Below are 21,379 nucleotides of genomic sequence, written 5' to 3'. Positions count from 1 at the left end.
AATCGATCACGCCTTCATTGGTGGGTCGAGAAAATAAGACACGAACAATAAAGTCGTGCTACTCGATCACGCCTTCATTGGTGGGTCGAGAAAATAAGACACGCACAATAAAGTTGTGCTAATCGATCACGCCTTCATTGGTGGGTCGAGAAAATAAGACACGCACAATAAAGTCGTGCTAATCGATCACGCCTTCATTGGTGGGTCGAGAAAATAAGACACGCACAATAAAGTAGTGCTAATCGATCACGCCTTCATTGGTGGGTCGAGAAAATAAGACACGCACAATAAAGTCGTGCTAATCGATCACGCCTTCATTGGTAAATCGAGAAAATAAGAGACGCACAATAAAGTCGTGCTAATCGATCACGCCTTCATTGGTAAATCGAGAAAATAAGACACGCACAATAAAGTCGTGCTAATCGATCACGCCTTCACTGGTGGCTCGAGAAAATAAGTCACGCGCAACAAAGTCGTGCTAATCGATCACGCCTTCATTGGTGGGTCGAGAAAATAAGACACGCGCAATAAAGTCGTGCTAATCGATCACGCCTTCATTGGTGGGTCGAGAAAATATGACACGCACAATAAAGTCGTGCTAATCGATCACGCCTTCATTGGTGGGTCGAGAAAATAAGACACGCACAATAAAGTCGTGCTAATCGATCACGCCTTCATTGGTGGGTCGAGAAAATAAGACACGCACAATAAAGTCGTGCTAATCGATCACGCCTTCATTGGTGGGTCGAGAAAATAAGACACGCACAATAAAGTAGTGCTAATCGATCACGCCTTCATTGGTGGGTCGAGAAAATAAGACACGCACAATAAAGTCGTGCTAATCGATCACGCCTTCATTGGTAAATCGAGAAAATAAGAGACGCACAATAAAGTCGTGCTAATCGATCACGCCTTCATTGGTAAATCGAGAAAATAAGACACGCACAATAAAGTCGTGCTAATCGATCACGCCTTCACTGGTGGGTCGAGAAAATAAGTCACGCGCAACAAAGTCGTGCTAATCGATCACGCCTTCATTGGTGGGTCGAGAAAATAAGACACGCGCAATAAAGTCGTGCTAATCGATCACGCCTTCATTGGTGGGTCGAGAAAATAAGACACGCACAATAAAGTCGTGCTAATCGATCACGCCTTCATTGGTGGGTCGAGAAAATAAGACACGCACAATAAAGTCGTGCTAATCGATCACGCCTTCATTGGTAAATCGAGAAAATAAGAGGCGCACAATAAAGTCGTGCTAATCGACCACGCCTTCATTAGTAAATCGAGAAAATAAGACACACACAATAAAGTCGTGCTAATCGATCACGCCTTCATTGGTGGGTCGAGAAAATAAGACACGCACAATAAAGTCGTGATAATCGATCACGCCTTCATTGGTGGGTCGAGAAAATAAGACACGCACAATAAAGTCATGCTAATCGATCACGCCTTCATTGGTGGGTCGAGAAAATAAGACACGCACAATAAAGTCGTGCTAATCGATCACGCCTTCATTGGTGGGTCGAGAAAATAAGACACGCACAATAAAGTTGTGCTAATCGATCACGCCTTCATTGGTGGGTCGAGAAAATAAGACACGCACAATAAAGTCGTGCTAATCGATCACGCCTTCATTGGTGAGTCGTGAAAATAAGACACGCGCAATAAAGTCGTGCTAATCGATCACGCCTTCATTGGTGGGTCGAGAAAATAAGACACGCACAATAAAGTCGTGCTAATCGATCACGCCTTCATTGGTGGGTCGTGAAAATAAGACACGAACAATAAAGTCGTGCTAATCGATCACGCCTTCATTAGTGGGTCGAGAAAATAAGACACGCACAATAAAGTCGTGCTAATCGATCACGCCTTCATTGGTGGGTCGAGAAAATAAGACACGCACACTAAAGTCGTGCTAATCGATCACGCCTTCATTGGTGGGTCGAGAAAATAAGACACGCACAATAAAGTAGTGCTAATCGATCACGCCTTCATTGGTGGGTCGAGAAAATAAGACACGCACAATAAAGTCGTGCTAATCGATCACGCCTTCATTGGTAAATCGAGAAAATAAGAGACGCACAATAAAGTCGTGCTAATCGATCACGCCTTCATTGGTAAATCGAGAAAATAAGACACGCACAATGAAGTCGGGCTAATCGATCACGCCTTCACTGGTGGCTCGAGAAAATAAGTCACGCGCAACAAAGTCGCGCTAATCGATCACGCCTTCATTGGTGGGTCGAGAAAATAAGACACGCGCAATAAAGTCGTGCTAATCGATCACGCCTTCATTGGTGGGTCGAGAAAATAAGACACGCACAATAAAGTCGTGCTAATCGATCACGCCTTCATTGGTGGGTCGAGAAAATAAGACACGAACAATAAAGTCGTGCTAATCGATCACGCCTTCATTGGTGGGTCGAGAAAATAAGACACGCACAATAAAGTCGTGCTAATCGATCACGCCTTCATTGGTGGGTCGAGAAAATAAGACACGCACAATAAAGTCGTGCTAATCGATCACGCCTTCATTGGTGGGTCGAGAAAATAAGACACGCACAATAAAGTAGTGCTAATCGATCACGCCTTCATTGGTGGGTCGAGAAAATAAGACACGCACAATAAAGTCGTGCTAATCGATCACGCCTTCATTGGTAAATCGAGAAAATAAGAGACGCACAATAAAGTCGTGCTAATCGATCACGCCTTCATTGGTAAATCGAGAAAATAAGACACGCACAATAAAGTCGTGCTAATCGATCACGCCTTCACTGGTGGGTCGAGAAAATAAGTCACGCGCAACAAAGTCGTGCTAATCGATCACGCCTTCATTGGTGGGTCGAGAAAATAAGACACGCGCAATAAAGTCGTGCTAATCGATCACGCCTTCATTGGTGGGTCGAGAAAATAAGCTCGCACAATAAAGTCGTGCTAATCGATCACGCCTTCATTGGTGGGTCGAGAAAATAAGACACGCACAATAAAGTCGTGCTAATCGATCACGCCTTCATTGGTAAATCGAGAAAATAAGAGGCGCACAATAAAGTCGTGCTAATCGATCACGCCTTCATTAGTAAATCGAGAAAATAAGACACACACAATAAAGTCGTGCTAATCGATCACGCCTTCATTGGTGGGTCGAGAAAATAAGACACGCACAATAAAGTCGTGATAATCGATCACGCCTTCATTGGTGGGTCGAGAAAATAAGACACGCACAATAAAGTCATGCTAATCGATCACGCCTTCATTGGTGGGTCGAGAAAATAAGACACGCACAATAAAGTCGTGCTAATCGATCACGCCTTCATTGGTGGGTCGAGAAAATAAGACACGCACAATAAAGTTGTGCTAATCGATCACGCCTTCATTGGTGGGTCGAGAAAATAAGACACGCACAATAAAGTCGTGCTAATCGATCACGCCTTCATTGGTGAGTCGTGAAAATAAGACACGAACAATAAAGTCGTGCTAATCGATCACGCCTTCATTGGTGGGTCGAAAAAATAAGACACGCACAATAAAGTCGTGCTAATCGATCACGCCTTCATTGGTGGGTCGAGAAAATAAGACACGCCCAATAAAGTCGTGCTAATCGATCACGCCTTCATTGGTGGGTCAAGAAAATAAGACACGCACAATAAAGTTGTGCTAATCGATCACGCCTTCATTGGTGGGTCGAGAAAATAAGACACGCACTATAAAGTCGTGCTAATCGATCACGCCTTCATTGGTAAATCGAGAAAATAAGAGACGCACAATAAAGTCGTGCTAATCGATCACGCCTTCATTGGTAGATCGAGAAAATAAGACACGCACAATAAAGTCGTGCTAATCGATCACGCCTTCATTGGTGGGTCGACGAAATAAGACACGCACAATAAAGTCGTGCTAATCGATCACGCCTTCATTGGTGGGTCGAGAAAATAAGACACGCACAATAAAGTCGTGCTAATCGATCACGCCTTCATTGGTGGGTCGAGAAAATAAGACACGCACAATAAAGTCGTGCTAATCGATCACGCCTTCACTGGTGGCTCGAGAAAATAAGTCACGCGCAACAAAGTCGTGCTAATCGATCACGCCTTCATTGGTGGGCCGAGAAAATAAGACACGCGCAATAAAGTCGTGCTAATCGATCACGCCTTCATTGGTGGGTCGAGAAAATAAGACACGCACAATAAAGTCGTGCTAATCGATCACGCCTTCATTGGTGGGTCGAGAAAATAAGACACGCACAATAAAGTCGTGCTAATCGATCACGCCTTCATTGGTGGGTCGAGAAAATAAGACACGCACAATAAAGTAGTGCTAATCGATCACGCCTTCATTGGTGGGTCGAGAAAATAAGACACGCACAATAAAGTCGTGCTAATCGATCACGCCTTCATTGGTAAATCGAGAAAATAAGAGACGCACAATAAAGTCGTGCTAATCGATCACGCCTTCATTGGTAAATCGAGAAAATAAGACACGCACAATAAAGTCGTGCTAATGGATCACGCCTTCACTGGTGGCTCGAGAAAATAAGTCACGCGCAACAAAGTCGTGCTAATCGATCACGCCTTCATTGGTGGGTCGAGAAAATAAGACACGCGCAATAAAGTCGTGCTAATCGATCACGCCTTCATTGGTGGGTCGAGAAAATAAGACACGCACAATAAAGTCGTGCTAATCGATCACGCCTTCATTGGTGGGTTGTGAAAATAAGACACGAACAATAAAGTCGTGCTAATCGATCACGCCTTCATTGGTGGGTCGAGAAAATAAGACACGCACAATAAAGTCGTGCTAATCGATCACGCCTTCATTGGTGGGTCGAGAAAATAAGACACGCACAATAAAGTCGTGCTAATCGATCACGCCTTCATTGGTGGGTCGAGAAAATAAGACACGCACAATAAAGTAGTGCTAATCGATCACGCCTTCATTGGTGGGTCGAGAAAATAAGACACGCACAATAAAGTCGTGCTAATCGATCACGCCTTCATTGGTAAATCGAGAAAATAAGAGACGCACAATAAAGTCGTGCTAATCGATCACGCCTTCATTGGTAAATCGAGAAAATAAGACACGCACAATGAAGTCGTGCTAATCGATCACGCCTTCACTGGTGGCTCGAGAAAATAAGTCACGCGCAACAAAGTCGTGCTAATCGATCACGCCTTCATTGGTGGGTCGAGAAAATAAGACACGCGCAATAAAGTCGTGCTAATCGATCACGCCTTCATTGGTGGGTCGAGAAAATAAGACACGCACAATAAAGTCGTGCTAATCGATCACGCCTTCATTGGTGGGTCGAGAAAATAAGACACGAACAATAAAGTCGTGCTAATCGATCACGCCTTCATTGGTGGGTCGAGAAAATAAGACACGCACAATAAAGTCGTGCTAATCGATCACGCCTTCATTGGTGGGTCGAGAAAATAAGACACGCACAATAAAGTCGTGCTAATCGATCACGCCTTCATTGGTGGGTCGAGAAAATAAGACACGCACAATAAAGTAGTGCTAATCGATCACGCCTTCATTGGTGGGTCGAGAAAATAAGACACGCACAATAAAGTCGTGCTAATCGATCACGCCTTCATTGGTAAATCGAGAAAATAAGAGACGCACAATAAAGTCGTGCTAATCGATCACGCCTTCATTGGTAAATCGAGAAAATAAGACACGCACAATAAAGTCGTGCTAATCGATCACGCCTTCACTGGTGGCTCGAGAAAATAAGTCACGCGCAACAAAGTCGTGCTAATCGATCACGCCTTCATTGGTGGGTCGAGAAAATAAGACACGCGCAATAAAGTCGTGCTAATCGATCACGCCTTCATTGGTGGGTCGAGAAAATAAGACACGCACAATAAAGTCGTGCTAATCGATCACGCCTTCATTGGTGGGTCGAGAAAATAAGACACGCACAATAAAGTTGTGCTAATCGATCACGCCTTCATTGGTGGGTCGAGAAAATAAGACACGGACAATAAAGTCGTGCTAATCGATCACGTCTTCATTGGTAAATCGAGAAAATAAGAGACGCACAATAAAGTCGTGCTAATCGATCACGCCTTCATTGGTAAATCGAGAAAATAAGTCACGCGCAATAAAGTCGTGCTAATCGATCACGCCTTCATTGGTAAATCGAGAAAATAAGAGACGCACAATAAAGTCGTGCTAATCGATCACGCCTTCATTGGTAAATCGAGAAAATAAGACACGCACAATAAAGTCGTGCTAATCGATCACGCCTTCACTGGTGGCTCGAGAAAATAAGTCACGCGCAACAAAGTCGTGCTAATCGATCACGCCTTCATTGGTGGGTCGAGAAAATAAGACACGCGCAATAAAGTCGTGCTAATCGATCACGCCTTCATTGGTGGGTCGAGAAAATAAGACACGCACAATAAAGTCGTGCTAATCGATCACGCCTTCATTGGTGGGTCGAGAAAATAAGACACGAACAATAAAGTCGTGCTACTCGATCACGCCTTCATTGGTGGGTCGAGAAAATAAGACACGCACAATAAAGTTGTGCTAATCGATCACGCCTTCATTGGTGGGTCGAGAAAATAAGACACGCACAATAAAGTCGTGCTAATCGATCACGCCTTCATTGGTGGGTCGAGAAAATAAGACACGCACAATAAAGTAGTGCTAATCGATCACGCCTTCATTGGTGGGTCGAGAAAATAAGACACGCACAATAAAGTCGTGCTAATCGATCACGCCTTCATTGGTAAATCGAGAAAATAAGAGACGCACAATAAAGTCGTGCTAATCGATCACGCCTTCATTGGTAAATCGAGAAAATAAGACACGCACAATAAAGTCGTGCTAATCGATCACGCCTTCACTGGTGGCTCGAGAAAATAAGTCACGCGCAACAAAGTCGTGCTAATCGATCACGCCTTCATTGGTGGGTCGAGAAAATAAGACACGCGCAATAAAGTCGTGCTAATCGATCACGCCTTCATTGGTGGGTCGAGAAAATATGACACGCACAATAAAGTCGTGCTAATCGATCACGCCTTCATTGGTGGGTCGAGAAAATAAGACACGCACAATAAAGTCGTGCTAATCGATCACGCCTTCATTGGTAAATCGAGAAAATAAGAGACGCACAATAAAGTTGTGCTAATCGATCACGCCTTCATTGGTAAATCGAGAAAATAAGACACACACAATAAAGTCGTGCTAATCGATCACGCCTTCACTGGTGGGTCGTGAAAATAAGACACGAACAATAAAGTCGTGCTAATCGATCACGCCTTCATTGGTGGGTCGAGAAAATAAGACACGCACAATAAAGTCGTGCTAATCGATCACGCCTTCATTGGTGCGTCGAAAAAATAAGACACGCACAATAAAGTCGTGCTAATCGATCACGCCTTCATTGGTGGGTCAAGAAAATAAGACACGCACAATAAAGTAGTGCTAATCGATCACGCCTTCATTGGTGGGTCGAGAAAATAAGACACGCACAATAAAGTCGTGCTAATCGATCACGCCTTCATTGGTAAATCGAGAAAATAAGAGACGCACAATAAAGTCGTGCTAATCGATCACGCCTTCATTGGTAAATCGAGAAAATAAGACACGCACAATAAAGTCGTGCTAATCGATCACGCCTTCACTGGTAGCTCGAGAAAATAAGTCACGCGCAACAAAGTCGTGCTAATCGATCACGCCTTCATTGGTGGGTCGAGAAAATAAGACACGCGCAATAAAGTCGTGCTAATCGATCACGCCTTCATTGGTGGGTCGAGAAAATAAGACTCGCACAATAAAGTCGTGCTAATCGATCACGCCTTCACTGGTGGGTCGAGAAAATAAGACACGCACAATAAAGTTGTGCTAATCGATCACGCCTTCATTGGTGGGTCGAGAAAATAAGACACGCACAATAAAGTCGTGCTAATCGATCACGCCTTCATTGGTAAATCGAGAAAATAAGACACACACAATAAAGTCGTGCTAATCGATCACGCCTTCATTGGTGGGTCGAGAAAATAAGACACGCACAATAAAGTCGTGCTAATCGATCACGCCTTCATTGGTGGGTCGTGAAAATAAGACACGAACAATAAAGTCGTGCTAATCGATCACGCCTTCATTGGTGGACCGAGAAAATAAGACACGCACAATAAAGTCGTGCTAATCGATCACGCCTTCATTGGTGGGTCGAGAAAATAAGACACGCACAATAAAGTCGTGCTAATCGATCACGCCTTCATTGGTGGGTGGAGAAAATAAGACACGCACAATAAAGTTGTGCTAATCGATCACGCCTTCATTGGTGGGTCGAGAAAATAAGACACGCACAATAAAGTCGTGCTAATCGATCACGCCTTCATTGGTAAATCGAGAAAATAAGAGACGCACAATAAAGTCGTGCTAATCGATCACGCCTTCATTGGTAAATCGAGAAAATAAGACACACACAATAAAGTCGTGCTAATCGATCACGCCTTCATTGGTGGGTCGAGAAAATAAGACACGCACAATAAAGTCGTGCTAATCAATCACGCCTTCATTGGTGGGTCGAGAAAATAAGACACGCACAATAAAGTCGTGCTAATCGATCACGCCTTCATTGGTGGGTCGTGAAAATAAGACACGAACAATAAAGTCGTGCTAATCGATCACGCCTTCATTGGTGGGTCGAGAAAATAAGACACGCACAATAAAGTCGTGCTAATCGATCACGCCTTCATTGGTGGGTCGAGAAAATAAGACACGCACAATAAAGTCGTGCTAATCGATCACGCCTTCATTGGTGGGTCGAGAAAATAAGACACGCACAATAAAGTTGTGCTAATCGATCACGCCTTCATTGGTGGGTCGAGAAAATAAGACACGCACAATAAAGTCGTGCTAATCGATCACGCCTTCATTGGTAAGTCGAGAAAATAAGAGACGCACAATAAAGTCGTGCTAATCGATCACGCCTTCATAGGTAAATCGAGAAAATAAGACACACACAATAAAGTCGTGCTAATCGATCACGCCTTCATTGGTGGGTCGAGAAAATAAGACACGCACAATAAAGTCGTGCTAATCGATCACGCCTTCATTGGTGGGTCGAGAAAATAAGACACGCACAATAAAGTCGTGCTAATAGATCACGCCTTCATTGGTGGGTCGAGAAAATAAGACACGCACAATAAAGTCGTGCTAATCGATCACGCCTTCATTGGTGGGTCGAGAAAATAAGACACGCACAATAAAGTTGTGCTAATAGATCACGCCTTCATTGGTGGGTCAAGAAAATAAGACACGCACAATAAAGTAGTGCTAATCGATCACGCCTTCATTGGTGGGTCGAGAAAATAAGACACGCACAATAAAGTCGTGCTAATCGATCACGCCTTCATTGGTAAATCGAGAAAATAAGAGACGCACAATAAAGTCGTGCTAATCGATCACGCCTTCATTGGTAAATCGAGAAAATAAGACACGCACAATAAAGTCGTGCTAATCGATCACGCCTTCACTGGTGGCTCGAGAAAATAAGTCACACGCAACAAAGTCGTGCTAATCGATCACGCCTTCATTGGTGGGTCGAGAAAATAAGACACGCGCAATAAAGTCGTGCTAATCGATCACGCCTTCATTGGTGGGTCGAGAAAATAAGACACGCACAATAAAGTCGTGCTAATCGATCACGCCTTCATTGGTGGGTCAAGAAAATAAGACACGCACAATAAAGTCGTGCTAATCGATCACGCCTTCATTGGTAAATCGAGAAAATAAGAGACGCACAATAAAGTCGTGCTAATCGATCACGCCTTCATTGGTAAATCGAGAAAATAAGACACACACAATAAAGTCGTGCTAATCGATCACGCCTTCATTGGTGGGTCGAGAAAATAAGACACGCACAATAAAGTCGAGCTAATCGATCACGCCTTCATTGGTGGGTCGAGAAAATAAGACACGCACAATAAAGTCGTGCTAATCGATCACGCCTTCATTGGTGGGTCGTGAAAATAAGACACGAACAATAAAGTCGTGCTAATCGATCACGCCTTCATTGGTGGGTCGAGAAAATAAGACACGCACAATAAAGTCGTGCTAATCGATCACGCCTTCATTGGTGGGTCGAGAAAATAAGACACGCACAATAAAGTCGTGCTAATCGATCACGCCTTCATTGGTGGGTCGAGAAAATAAGACACGCACAATAAAGTTGTGCTAATCGATCACGCCTTCATTGGTGGGTCGAGAAAATAAGACACGCACAATAAAGTCGTGCTAATCGATCACGCCTTCATTGGTAAGTCGAGAAAATAAGAGACGCACAATAAAGTCGTGCTAATCGATCACGCCTTCATAGGTAAATCGAGAAAATAAGACACACACAATAAAGTCGTGCTAATCGATCACGCCTTCATTGGTGGGTCGAGAAAATAAGACACGCACAATAAAGTCGTGCTAATCGATCACGCCTTCATTGGTGGGTCGAGAAAATAAGACACGCACAATAAAGTCGTGCTAATCGATCACGCCTTCATTGGTGGGTCGAGAAAATAAGACACGCACAATAAAGTCGTGCTAATCGATCACGCCTTCATTGGTGGGTCGAGAAAATAAGACACGCACAATAAAGTTGTGCTAATCGATCACGCCTTCATTGGTGGGTCGAGAAAATAAGACACGCACAATAAAGTCGTGCTAATCGATCACGCCTTCATTGGTAAATCGGGAAAATAAGAGACGCACAATAAAGTCGTGCTAATCGATCACGCCTTCATTGGTAAATCGAGAAAATAAGACACACACAATAAAGTCGTGCTAATCGATCACGCCTTCATTGGTGGGTCGAGAAAATAAGACACGCACAATAAAGTCGTGCTAATCGATCACGCCTTCATTGGTGGGTCGAGAAAATAAGACACGCACAATAAAGTCGTGCTAATCGATCATGCCTTCATTGGTGGGTCGAGTAAATAAGACACGCACAATAAAGTCGTGCTAATCGATCACGCCTTCATTGGTGGGTCGAGAAAATAAGACACGCACAATAAGGTCGTGCTAATCGATCATGCCTTCATTGGTGGGTCGAGAAAATAAGACACGCACAATAAAGTCGTGCTAATCGATCACACCTTCATTGGTGGGTCGAGAAAATAAGACACGCACAATAAATTCGTGCTAATCGATCACGCCTTCATTGGTGGGTCGAGAAAATAAGACACGCACAATAAAGTCGTGCTAATCGATCACGCCTTCATTGGTGGGTCGTGAAAATAAGACACGAACAATAAAGTCGTGCTAATCGATCACGCCTTCATTGGTGGGTCGAGAAAATAAGACACGCACAATAAAGTCGTGCTAATCGATCACGCCTTCATTGGTAAGTCGAGAAAATAAGAGACGCACAATAAAGTCGTGCTAATCGATCACGCCTTCATAGGTAAATCGAGAAAATAAGACACACACAATAAAGTCGTGCTAATCGATCACGCCTTCATTGGTGGGTCGAGAAAATAAGACACGCACAATAAAGTCGTGCTAATCGATCACGCCTTCATTGGTGGGTCGAGAAAATAAGACACGCACAATAAAGTCGTGCTAATCGATCACGCCTTCATTGGTGGGTCGAGAAAATAAGACACGCACTATAAAGTCGTGCTAATCGATCACGCCTTCATTGGTGGGTCGAGAAAATAAGACACGCACAATAAAGTTGTGCTAATAGATCACGCCTTCATTGGTGGGTCAAGAAAATAAGACACGCACAATAAAGTAGTGCTAATCGATCACGCCTTCATTGGTGGGTCGAGAAAATAAGACACGCACAATAAAGTCGTGCTAATCGATCACGCCTTCATTGGTAAATCGAGAAAATAAGAGACGCACAATAAAGTCGTGCTAATCGATCACGCCTTCATTGGTAAATCGAGAAAATAAGACACGCACAATAAAGTCGTGCTAATCGATCACGCCTTCACTGGTGGCTCGAGAAAATAAGTCACACGCCACAAAGTCGTGCTAATCGATCACGCCTTCATTGGTGGGTCGAGAAAATAAGACACGCGCAATAAAGTCGTGCTAATCGATCACGCCTTCATTGGTGGGTCGAGAAAATAAGACACGCACAATAAAGTCGTGCTAATCGATCACGCCTTCATAGGTAAATCGAGAAAATAAGACACACACAATAAAGTCGTGCTAATCGATCACGCCTTCATTGGTGGGTCGAGAAAATAAGACACGCACAATAAAGTCGTGCTAATCGATCACGCCTTCATTGGTGGGTCGAGAAAATAAGACACGCACAATAAAGTCGTGCTAATCGATCACGCCTTCATTGGTGGGTCGAGAAAATAAGACACGCACAATAAAGTTGTGCTAATAGATCACGCCTTCATTGGTGGGTCAAGAAAATAAGACACGCACAATAAAGTAGTGCTAATCGATCACGCCTTCATTGGTGGGTCGAGAAAATAAGACACGCACAATAAAGTCGTGCTAATCGATCACGCCTTCATTGGTAAATCGAGAAAATAAGAGACGCACAATAAAGTCGTGCTAATCGATCACGCCTTCATTGGTAAATCGAGAAAATAAGACACGCACAATAAAGTCGTGCTAATCGATCACGCCTTCACTGGTGGCTCGAGAAAATAAGTCACACGCAACAAAGTCGTGCTAATCGATCACGCCTTCATTGGTGGGTCGAGAAAATAAGACACGCGCAATAAAGTCGTGCTAATCGATCACGCCTTCATTGGTGGGTCGAGAAAATAAGACACGCACAATAAAGTCGTGCTAATCGATCACGCCTTCATTGGTGGGTCAAGAAAATAAGACACGCACAATAAAGTCGTGCTAATCGATCACGCCTTCATTGGTAAATCGAGAAAATAAGAGACGCACAATAAAGTCGTGCTAATCGATCACGCCTTCATTGGTAAATCGAGAAAATAAGACACACACAATAAAGTCGTGCTAATCGATCACGCCTTCATTGGTGGGTCGAGAAAATAAGACACGCACAATAAAGTCGAGCTAATCGATCACGCCTTCATTGGTGGGTCGTGAAAATAAGACACGAACAATAAAGTCGTGCTAATCGATCACGCCTTCATTGGTGGGTCGAGAAAATAAGACACGCACAATAAAGTCGTGCTAATCGATCACGCCTTCATTGGTGGGTCGAGAAAATAAGACACGCACAATAAAGTCGTGCTAATCGATCACGCCTTCATTGGTGGGTCGAGAAAATAAGACACGCACAATAAAGTTGTGCTAATCGATCACGCCTTCATTGGTGGGTCGAGAAAATAAGACACGCACAATAAAGTCGTGCTAATCGATCACGCCTTCATTGGTAAGTCGAGAAAATAAGAGACGCACAATAAAGTCGTGCTAATCGATCACGCCTTCATAGGTAAATCGAGAAAATAAGACACACACAATAAAGTCGTGCTAATCGATCACGCCTTCATTGGTGGGTCGAGAAAATAAGACACGCACAATAAAGTCGTGCTAATCGATCACGCCTTCATTGGTGGGTCGAGAAAATAAGACACGCACAATAAAGTCGTGCTAATCGATCACGCCTTCATTGGTGGGTCGAGAAAATAAGACACGCACAATAAAGTCGTGCTAATCGATCACGCCTTCATTGGTGGGTCGAGAAAATAAGACACGCACAATAAAGTTGTGCTAATCGATCACGCCTTCATTGGTGGGTCGAGAAAATAAGACACGCACAATAAAGTCGTGCTAATCGATCACGCCTTCATTGGTAAATCGGGAAAATAAGAGACGCACAATAAAGTCGTGCTAATCGATCACGCCTTCATTGGTAAATCGAGAAAATAAGACACACACAATAAAGTCGTGCTAATCGATCACGCCTTCATTGGTGGGTCGAGAAAATAAGACACGCACAATAAAGTCGTGCTAATCGATCACGCCTTCATTGGTGGGTCGAGAAAATAAGACACGCACAATAAAGTCGTGCTAATCGATCATGCCTTCATTGGTGGGTCGAGTAAATAAGACACGCACAATAAAGTCGTGCTAATCGATCACGCCTTCATTGGTGGGTCGAGAAAATAAGACACGCACAATAAGGTCGTGCTAATCGATCATGCCTTCATTGGTGGGTCGAGAAAATAAGACACGCACAATAAAGTCGTGCTAATCGATCACACCTTCATTGGTGGGTCGAGAAAATAAGACACGCACAATAAATTCGTGCTAATCGATCACGCCTTCATTGGTGGGTCGAGAAAATAAGACACGCACAATAAAGTCGTGCTAATCGATCACGCCTTCATTGGTGGGTCGTGAAAATAAGACACGAACAATAAAGTCGTGCTAATCGATCACGCCTTCATTGGTGGGTCGAGAAAATAAGACACGCACAATAAAGTCGTGCTAATCGATCACGCCTTCATTGGTAAGTCGAGAAAATAAGAGACGCACAATAAAGTCGTGCTAATCGATCACGCCTTCATAGGTAAATCGAGAAAATAAGACACACACAATAAAGTCGTGCTAATCGATCACGCCTTCATTGGTGGGTCGAGAAAATAAGACACGCACAATAAAGTCGTGCTAATCGATCACGCCTTCATTGGTGGGTCGAGAAAATAAGACACGCACAATAAAGTCGTGCTAATCGATCACGCCTTCATTGGTGGGTCGAGAAAATAAGACACGCACTATAAAGTCGTGCTAATCGATCACGCCTTCATTGGTGGGTCGAGAAAATAAGACACGCACAATAAAGTTGTGCTAATAGATCACGCCTTCATTGGTGGGTCAAGAAAATAAGACACGCACAATAAAGTAGTGCTAATCGATCACGCCTTCATTGGTGGGTCGAGAAAATAAGACACGCACAATAAAGTCGTGCTAATCGATCACGCCTTCATTGGTAAATCGAGAAAATAAGAGACGCACAATAAAGTCGTGCTAATCGATCACGCCTTCATTGGTAAATCGAGAAAATAAGACACGCACAATAAAGTCGTGCTAATCGATCACGCCTTCACTGGTGGCTCGAGAAAATAAGTCACACGCCACAAAGTCGTGCTAATCGATCACGCCTTCATTGGTGGGTCGAGAAAATAAGACACGCGCAATAAAGTCGTGCTAATCGATCACGCCTTCATTGGTGGGTCGAGAAAATAAGACACGCACAATAAAGTCGTGCTAATCGATCACGCCTTCATTGGTGGGTCAAGAAAATAAGACACGCACAATAAAGTCGTGCTAATCGATCACGCCTTCATTGGTAAATCGAGAAAATAAGAGACGCACAATAAAGTCGTGCTAATCGATCACGCCTTCATTGGTAAATCGAGAAAATAAGACACACACAATAAAGTCGTGCTAATCGATCACGCCTTCATTGGTGGGTCGAGAAAATAAGACACGCACAATAAAGTCGAGCTAATCGATCACGCCTTCATTGGTGGGTCGAGAAAATAAGACACGCACAATAAAGTCGTGCTAATCGATCACGCCTTCATTGGTGGGTCGTGAAAATAAGACACGAACAATAAAGTCGTGCTAATCGATCACGCCTTCATTGGTGGGTCGAGAAAATAAGACACGCACAATAAAGTCGTGCTAATCGATCACGCCTTCATTGGTGGGTCGAGAAAATAAGACACGCACAATAAAGTCGTGCTAATCGATCACGCCTTCATTGGTGGGTCGAGAAAATAAGACACGCACAATAAAGTTGTGCTAATCGATCACGCCTGCATTGGTGGGTCGAGAAAATAAGACACGCACAATAAAGTCGTGCTAATCGATCACGCCTTCATTGGTAAGTCGAGAAAATAAGAGACGCACAATAAAGTCGTGCTAATCGATCACGCCTTCATAGGTAAATCGAGAAAATAAGACACACACAATAAAGTCGTGCTAATCGATCACGCCTTCATTGGTGGGTCGAGAAAATAAGACACGCACAATAAAGTCGTGCTAATCGATCACGCCTTCATTGGTGGGTCGAGAAAATAAGACACGCACAATAAAGTCGTGCTAATCGATCACGCCTTCATTGGTGGATCGAGAAAATAAGACACGCACAATAAAGTCGTGCTAATCGATCACGCCTTCATTGGTGGGTCGAGAAAATAAGACACGCACAATAAAGTTGTGCTAATCGATCACGCCTTCATTGGTGGGTCGAGAAAATAAGACACGCACAATAAAGTCGTGCTAATCGATCACGCCTTCATTGGTAAATCGGGAAAATAAGAGACGCACAATAAAGTCGTGCTAATCGATCACGCCTTCATTGGTAAATCGAGAAAATAAGACACACACAATAAAGTCGTGCTAATCGATCACGCCTTCATTGGTGGGTCGAGAAAATAAGACACGCACAATAAAGTCGTGCTAATCGATCACGCCTTCATTGGTGGGTCGAGAAAATAAGACACGCACAATAAAGTCGTGCTAATCGATCATGCCTTCATTGGTGGGTCGAGTAAATAAGACACGCACAATAAAGTCGTGCTAATCGATCACGCCTTCATTGGTGGGTCGAGAAAATAAGACACGCACAATAAAGTCGTGCTAATCGATCATGCCTTCATTGGTGGGTCGAGAAAATAAGACACGCACAATAAAGTCGTGCTAATCGATCACGCCTTCATTGGTGGGTCGAGAAAATAAGACACGCACAATAAAGTCGTGCTAATCGATCACGCCTTCATTGGTGGGTCGAGAAAATAAGACACGCACAATAAAGTCGTGCTAATCGATCACGCCTTCATTGGTGGGTCGTGAAAATAAGACACGAACAATAAAGTCGTGCTAATCGATCACGCCTTCATTGGTGGGTCGAGAAAATAAGACACGCACAATAAAGTCGTGCTAATCGATCACGCCTTCATTGGTGGGTCGAGAAAATAAGGCACGCACAATAAAGTCATGCTAATCGATCACGCCTTCATTGGTGGGTCGAGAAAATAAGACACGCACAATAAAGTAGTGCTAATCGATCACGCCTTCATTGGTGGGTCGAGAAAATAAGACACGCACAATAAAGTCGTGCTAATCGATCACGCCTTCATTGCTAAATCGAGAAAATAAGAGACGCACAATAAAGTCGTGCTAATCGATCACGCCTTCATTGGTGGGTCGAGAAAATAAGACACGCACAATAAAGTCGTGCTAATCGATCACGCCTTCACTGGTGGCTCGAGAAAATAAGTCACGCGCAACAAAGTCGTGCTAATCGATCACACCTTCATTGGTGGGTCGAGAAAATAAGACACGCGCAATAAAGTCGTGCTAATCGATCACGCCTTCATTGGTGGGTCGAGAAAATAAGACACGCACAATAAAGTCGTGCTAATCGATCACGCCTTCATTGGTGGGTCGTGAAAATAAGACACTAACAATAAAGTCGTGCTAATCGATCACGCCTTCATTGGTGGGTCGAGAAAATAAGACACGCACAATAAAGTCGTGCTAATCGATCACGCCTTCATTGGTGGGTCGAGAAAATAAGACACGCACAATAAAGTCGTGCTAATCGATCACGCCTTCATTGGTGGGTCGAGAAAATAAGACACGCACAATAAAGTCGTGCTAATCGATCACGCCTTCATTGGTAAATCGGGAAAATAAGAGACGCACAATAAAGTCGTGCTAATCGATCACGCCTTCATTGGTTAATCGAGAAAATAAGACACACACAATAAAGTCGTGCTAATCGATCACGCCTTCATTGGTGGGTCGAGAAAATAAGACACGCACAATAAAGTCGTGCTAATCGATCACGCCTTCATTGGTGGGTCGAGAAAATAAGACACGCACAATAAAGTCGTGCTAATCGATCATGCCTTCATTGGTGGGTCGAGTAAATAAGACACGCACAATAAAGTCGTGCTAATCGATCACGCCTTCATTGGTGGGTCGAGAAAATAAGACACGCACAATAAAGTCGTGCTAATCGATCATGCCTTCATTGGTGGGTCGAGAAAATAAGACACGCACAATAAAGTCGTGCTAATCGATCACGCCTTCATTGGTGGGTCGAGAAAATAAGACACGCACAATAAAGTCGTGCTAATCGATCACGCCTTCATTGGTGGGTCGAGAAAATAAGACACGCACAATAAAGTCGTGCTAATCGATCACGCCTTCATTGGTGGGTCGTGAAAATAAGACACGAACAATAAAGTCGTGCTAATCGATCACGCCTTCATTGGTGGGTCGAGAAAATAAGACACGCACAATAAAGTCGTGCTAATCGATCACGCCTTCATTGGTGGGTCGAGAAAATAAGGCACGCACAATAAAGTCATGCTAATCGATCACGCCTTCATTGGTGGGTCGAGAAAATAAGACACGCACAATAAAGTAGTGCTAATCGATCACGCCTTCATTGGTGGGTCGAGAAAATAAGACACGCACAATAAAGTCGTGCTAATCGATCACGCCTTCATTGCTAAATCGAGAAAATAAGAGACGCACAATAAAGTCGTGCTAATCGATCACGCCTTCATTGGTGGGTCGAGAAAATAAGACACGCACAATAAAGTCGTGCTAATCGATCACGCCTTCACTGGTGGCTCGAGAAAATAAGTCACGCGCAACAAAGTCGTGCTAATCGATCACACCTTCATTGGTGGGTCGAGAAAATAAGACACGCGCAATAAAGTCGTGCTAATCGATCACGCCTTCATTGGTGGGTCGAGAAAATAAGACACGCACAATAAAGTCGTGCTAATCGATCACGCCTTCATTGGTGGGTCGTGAAAATAAGACACTAACAATAAAGTCGTGCTAATCGATCACGCCTTCATTGGTGGGTCGAGAAAATAAGACACGCACAATAAAGTCGTGCTAATCGATCACGCCTTCATTGGTGGGTCGAGAAAATAAGACACGCACAATAAAGTCGTGCTAATCGATCACGCCTTCATTGGTGGGTCGAGAAAATAAGACACGCACAATAAAGTCGTGCTAATCGATCACGCCTTCATTGGTAAATCGGGAAAATAAGAGACGCACAATAAAGTCGTGCTAATCGATCACGCCTTCATTGGTTAATCGAGAAAATAAGACACACACAATAAAGTCGTGCTAATCGATCACGCCTTCATTGGTGGGTCGAGAAAATAAGACACGCACAATAAAGTCGTGCTAATCGATCACGCCTTCATTGGTGGGTCGAGAAAATAAGACACGCACAATAAAGTCGTGCTAATCGATCATGCCTTCATTGGTGGGTCGAGAAAATAAGACACGCACAATAAAGTCATGCTAATCGATCACGCCTTCATTGGTGGGTCGAGAAAATAAGACACGCACAATAAAGTCGTGCTAATCGATCACGCCTTCATTGGTGGGTCGAGAAAATAAGACACGCACAATAAAGTCGTGCTAATCGATCACGCCTTCATTGGTGGGTCGTGAAAATAAGACACGAACAATAAAGTCGTGCTAATCGATCACGCCTTCATTGGTGGGTCGAGAAAATAAGACACGCACAATAAAGTCGTGCTAATCGATCACGCCTTCATTGGTGGGTCGAGAAAATAAGGCACGCACAATAAAGTCGTGCTAATCGATCACGCCTTCATTGGTGGGTCGAGAAAATAAGACACGCACAATAAAGTCGTGCTAATTGATCACGCCTTCATTGCTAAATCGAGAAAATAAGAGACGCACAATAAAGTCGTGCTAATCGATCACGCCTTCATTGGTAAATCGAGAAAATAAGACACGCACAATAAAGTCGTGCTAATCGATCACGCCTTCACTGGTGGCTCGAGAAAATAAGTCACGCGCAACAAAGTCGTGCTAATCGATCACACCTTCATTGGTGGGTCGAGAAAATAAGACACGCGCAATAAAGTCGTGCTAATCGATCACGCCTTCATTGGTGGGTCGAGAAAATAAGACACGCACAATAAAGTCGTGCTAATCGATCACGCCTTCATTGGTGGGTCGTGAAAATAAGACACGAACAATAAAGTCGTGCTAATCGATCACGCCTTCATTGGTGGGTCGAGAAAATAAGACACGCACAATAAAGTCGTGCTAATCGATCACGCCTTCATTGGTAAATCGAGAAAATAAGACACGCACAATAAAGTCGTGCTAATCGATCACGCCTTCACTGGTGGCTCGAGAAAATAAGTCACGCGCAACAAAGTCGTGCTAATCGATCACACCTTCATTGGTGGGTCGAGAAAATAAGACACGCGCAATAAAGTCGTGCTAATCGATCACGCCTTCATTGGTGGGTCGAGAAAATAAGACACGCACAATAAAGTCGTGCTAATCGATCACGCCTTCATTGGTGGGTCGTGAAAATAAGACACTAACAATAAAGTCGTGCTAATCGATCACGCCTTCATTGGTGGGTCGAGAAAATAAGACACGCACAATAAAGTCGTGCTAATCGATCACGCCTTCATTGGTGGGTCGAGAAAATAAGACACGCACAATAAAGTCGTGCTAATCGATCACGCCTTCATTGGTGGGTCGAGAAAATAAGACACGCACAATAAAGTCGTGCTAATCGATCACGCCTTCGTTGGTAAATCGGGAAAATAAGAGACGCACAATAAAGTCGTGCTAATCGATCACGCCTTCATTGGTTAATCGAGAAAATAAGACACACACAATAAAGTCGTGCTAATCGATCACGCCTTCATTGGTGGGTCGAGAAAATAAGACACGCACAATAAAGTCGTGCTAATCGATCACGCCTTCATTGGTGGGTCGTGAAAATAAGACACTAACAATAAAGTCGTGCTAATCGATCACGCCTTCATTGGTGGGTCGAGAAAATAAGACACGCACAATAAAGTCGTGCTAATCGATCATGCCTTCATTGGTGGGTCGAGAAAATAAGACACGCACAATAAAGTCGTGCTAATCGATCACGCCTTCATTGGTGGGTCGAGAAAATAAGACACGCACAATAAAGTCGTGCTAATCGATCACGCCTTCATTGGTGGGTCGAGAAAATAAGACACGCACAATAAAGTCGTGCTAATCGATCACGCCTTCATTGGTGGGTCGTGAAAATAAGACACGAACAATAAAGTCGTGCTAATCGATCACGCCTTCATTGGTGGGTCGAGAAAATAAGACACGCACAATAAAGTCGTGCTAATCGATCACGCCTTCATTGGTGGGTCGAGAAAATAAGACACGCACAATAAAGTCGTGCTAATCGATCACGCCTTCATTGGTGGGTCGAGAAAATAAGACACGCACAATAAAGTCGTGCTAATCGATCACGCCTTCATTGGTGGGTCGAGAAAATAAGACACGCACAATAAAGTCGTGCTAATCGATCACGCCTTCATTGGTGGATCGAGAAAATAAGACACGCACAATAAAGTCGTGCTAATCGATCACGCCTTCATTG

This window comes from Urtica dioica, chromosome 1, assembly GCF_054948205.1.
Source record: "Urtica dioica subsp. dioica isolate 48M chromosome 1, U.dioica_male_clone48M_v1_H2, whole genome shotgun sequence".
NCBI classification, from domain to species: Eukaryota; Viridiplantae; Streptophyta; class Magnoliopsida; order Rosales; family Urticaceae; genus Urtica; species Urtica dioica.
This window is presented reverse-complemented; position numbering follows the sequence as displayed.